Raw genomic sequence first — 4,415 nt, 5'->3', positions numbered from 1 at the left:
GCCTCTGCCTCACCGCTCCCCCCTTCACTGCCCCACCCCCCTTTCAAAGTCTTAGATCTGCCCATGTTTGCTGGTAAATATTATTTGCTGGGCTTGTTGATAGATATATTTTATTGAAACTTCGCTGGGATTCCAGGATTTAAGATGTTTGTTTTTTCTCCCCATATGAGCAAGATCAGGTGGCATGATTGAGTGCATGATATACATAATGAGGAAGCAACCCAGCCAAACCTGTCACTAGACTTGAATTCATCCGTGCCCCAGCCCACAATTTATGTGTACATGTTTTTTCTATACATTAAAATTTATGATGGGGATAGTTTGTTTAAATTTTGTAATCTAGTAATCACTGTTCTTGAGAATGCCCCCCAAACATAAAAGTGGTGTAAAAACATGGAAGAAAAAGAAGGAAGAGTTGAAACTGTCTGCAGAACTACCCAAAATAAGCAAATGTTTTCAATGTGTTGACATTAGTGACTGTGATTACAACAGGAAGAGTAATAACTGTGAGCTTATAGGAGTACAAAATAATAATATATCACATACCAGTTCTTAGACAGAAAAACAGTGTAAACAGTTTGATCACAGTGTAGAAAGAAACACTGGTAGTGCTCTATTAAATGAGGATGAGTCTGGAAAAATAAACTATGAATTAGCAAATCCTGGAAAGTATTCTAGTGTTGAAAATATATCCCAAAGAGCAAGGATGTTTCCCATTAGAGATTCCAGACAGTCAAATGTAAAGATATATAAGTTCACAAGGTTCATATATAACCAAGGGACCATTTGCACAGGATAGAAAACAAAGTGGGCAGCATTTTTCTAGAAGGTATTACACCAAGAGCACAAAAGCTGGAGTAATCATACCCTGCTCTGTTATTCACCTATGTTTGACAGTATGTACTGCAAGACATGTTGGCTCTTTGCTGACCATATGTCTTCCACATGCAATGCAGCAAGGGCCAGAGGTGTTAGAGACTGGCATCATTTAACTGAACAGACAGATATTCACAAAACTTTACATTTGCCCTTAAATGCATGCCTAGTGTTCCTGCAGTGGAGATTACATTGCACTAGTATTAACCAAGATCACAGAAAAGAAATCAAGAAAACAAAGAACATCTGGAGGCAAGTACTTGAGTGTCTCATCAATGTGACTTCAACAATGACAATATATAACCTCACTTCCAGGGGACACAGAGAGGTTTTAGGTGATGTTAACAATGGAAATCTTTCAGTCAATGACTTCTTGGGTAATATAATCCAGTGCTGAAGCAGCTAATTAATAAACCAAAAAATTCTGTTCAGTATTTAAAGGATCACATTCAGAATGATATCACTAAATTACTGTCAAAATTTGTTAGAGAGAGAGAGAGTTGAAGAAATCAGTAGACCATTTTTCTCTGTTATTAATACAAGCCAAGATATTGCAAAAATTGACCAGCTAAGTCAAGTTTTTTCTTATGCAACAGTAGAAGCCAATTATGTGAATATAGCAATTGGTGTGAAAATTAATGCGGCTGTTCTGGAATTTCATGAAATATCTGATCAAAGTGGTGCTGTTCTTGAACAGGAAATTGTGGACTACATCAAAGGAAAAGGGTTGGACACATCAAAATGTTGCAGTCAAGAATATAATGGGACTGCAAATACAAGCAGTGTTTATTCCAGAGTGCAGGCAAGAAAATCTATGAGAGAACGGAATGGAGAATACGTACACTGTGGTGCCTATAGTTTGAACCTTACACTTAATGGCTGTGCTCACGGAATACTGGAAATAAAATGTTTTTATGAGGTGATTGAAAGAGTCTACACTTTCTTTGGACGTAGCATAAAGCAACAGATCATGTTATCTGAATTAGCTTCTGTCTTAAATGTTGTCAGTAACATTACTGTGAAGAGACCATGTCCATTATGCTTGTCCTCAGAAAACAAAATGGTCATTGCTTTGTCATTCTGCTGTGTGGATACAATGAAGGTGCTTTCCAGAATAATTCTCCTGAGTGAAAAGGTCAATGAACATAGCAAAGCTTTGAATTAAAAAGAAAAATCTTAGGAACTTTCAATTGTGTATTTCTGGTGCATTCCAAACAACAATTCTGGAACGGTAAATTCTGCCCCTAGGTGCCTACAATCTAATGACATACGTTTAACAGAGCTGCAACATCACTTTGCAGTGTAATAGAGTCACTTATGTTGTTTCAAAATAATTTCAAAGAAGCCAAATGAAACACCATTAGGATGTCAGAAGAGTGGGGTTTGGAAGTTAAGTTTGAATTGAACCGAGGAAAGAAAGTGAAAAAATGCTTTGATGAATTATGCAAGACTGAAAGATTGAACGATGCTAAGAGATATTTCAAAGTTAATGTGTCCAATGATTGTTTGAATATCATTTTAGCCCAGTTGCCAAGTCATTTCCATAGTTTGGATGCAGTTGTTCCAAAGTTTAATGTAATTCTACTGAAGAAACTTGTAACAGCAACTGATGAAGAGCTGAACAAAGAAGCTGAAAAGCTAGTGAAACAATACAACAGGGACTTTTCTGTTGCCTTGCCTGGACAATTACTTACATGTCTAACAGAAATGTTGAAGTTTCTTAGTGGAAGATTTGGCTAAAGTATTAATTGTTGATCACAGTGCTTTATCATCAAGGTTTTCTGAAGTATATATGGCAATTGTGATGTTTATAACACTCCCCAGAACAATATCAGGTGCTGAATGTTCCTTCCCGAACTCCAAATAATTAAGAATTAACTGCACAGCACAATGGGTCAAGAAAAGCTTTGTGGATTAGCAGTATTGTCTATTGGAAAGGAGAGGGCTAGGAAACATAGTTCAGACCAGATTATTGATGAATTTGCAGACAGAAATGCACAAAAGATAAAGTTGTAGTAATAGTATTGAGTGGAGTATAACTATTATTTTACTAGGCAGGCAAGGTTTTTTGGGTAGCTGTGATATCTTTTATTAAACCAACTTAGTAGTTGGAAAAAAGTTCTAGCAAGCTTTTGGGGGCAGTCACCCTTCTTCAGGCATAGGGAGTTTCTGCTAATATTTTGCTGTTTATTTATTTGTACTTAAATATATTATTTATTACTATATGCATGTTTGTATATGTGGTGGTACCCAGTAACCCACCAAAGGCACACTCTCCACAGTTACCCAAAACCAATGGCTGCCAATGGTGGTATGTGTTTGTGCATTATATGCTTTTTAATGGGGGCCCAAAATGATGCACTGGGGCATTCCCTAGTCCTTCTACTAATCAGAATTTGAGTGGATCTAGACTTTTGAAAAGAGAGAGTGCAGATGGTGGATGGTGAGGTGCATCATCGCTTATCAAATGCATATTTTTCTCCAGTTAGAAATAGGCAAGACGCTTTACCAATAGGCTAGGAGCCTAGGGCTGTATCATTCCGTGTAAGATGGAAGCAAAAACAAGTATTACTTCACTGGGAAGTGTTAGAAACCATCAGCAGGGCTCTGAAATAGGAGCTTTGGGACCAGGAGCCACTAAGAGACAGCAGAATTTCACAAGAACGGCTAACTGGACTGGCGGGACATCAAGCCCAGTAAAACGAAGAGAGGGTGGTAAACACTCCTGGAATAAAGATTTCAAACGCGAGCCGGTAGATGACAAATAGCCATTAAGTCAATTGGGTCCTTCAGCGCTGCCTGACTAGAAAAGCTGCTGTCGCTGCCAAGCAGCTGGTTTTCATCTCGGGGTGGAGCAGGGATCAGAGGGGTGTGCGAGGGCTGGGGTGCACCCTCCTGCACCCGCACACCGGCAATGCCCGTGGGAGGGAGGCAAAGGCAGCGAGTGGGACTCTCGAGCAGGGGCCGGGAAACTAGGACCACTGACAGCTCCGCCTCGTGCCTGGGGGCCGGGACAGGGCTTGCGGAGTTGCTGCCCTTTTTCAACGCTTCTCTGGCGAGTGAGCAGTGCCCGGGGCTCTGAACCTCCCCTGGGGAGACGTCCAGGTCTGAAACCTCGCCCTCGGGGAGGGGGCCCCTCACGGGAGGGCCCTTCCGGCCCCCGTGCTGGGGAAGGGAAGGAGGAGCCCGGGTGGCTGGCGGTACAGAGAGATGCCCGCAGCCTGCCCCGCTCCGGTTTGGCGCAGAGGCAGAGAAGAGCCCGAGCTCCTCCCGGGCAGACCCTCAGGACGCAGCCCGGAGCGGCCGCAGACCCGCGCGCAGCGCCCGGCGCCCGCCCCCGGGGAAGGGGCTCGGGAGTCGCCCCGCGGGGGCAGCCCTTACCGTAATGCCCCGAATGCCTGCGCCCGTAACTTCCCTCCGCTGTCCCGCACCTCTCTGCGCCTGGGAGCCGCATCCTCCTCTCCATCCCCATCCCCTCCACGCCCAGCCGCGCCCTGCCTCCCGGCTGGGAAACAGGCGGGCCCCTGCTCCTGCCCCCT

The 4,415-nt window shown here is 43.3% G+C and overlaps 1 protein-coding gene across 1 annotated transcript in view; it reads right to left on the bottom strand.

Moving 5' to 3' along the window:
- Positions 1-4,334, bottom strand: part of OCLN (occludin) — a 31,503-nt gene extending 27,169 nt beyond the window's left edge. Inside the window, exon 1 of the mRNA XM_019516962.1 lies at positions 4,258-4,334. The gene's annotated coding sequence lies outside the window, so the exon portion shown is untranslated. The remainder of the gene's footprint in view (positions 1-4,257) is intronic.
- Between the last annotated feature and the right edge of the window lie 81 nt (positions 4,335-4,415).

This window comes from Gavialis gangeticus, unplaced genomic scaffold, assembly GCF_001723915.1.
Source record: "Gavialis gangeticus isolate Ggan-Ray unplaced genomic scaffold, GavGan_comp1, whole genome shotgun sequence".
In the NCBI taxonomy this organism is placed as follows: Eukaryota; Metazoa; Chordata; order Crocodylia; family Gavialidae; genus Gavialis; species Gavialis gangeticus.
Note: the sequence above shows the minus strand (reverse complement) of the source record. Positions and strands in the feature narration are given on the sequence as shown.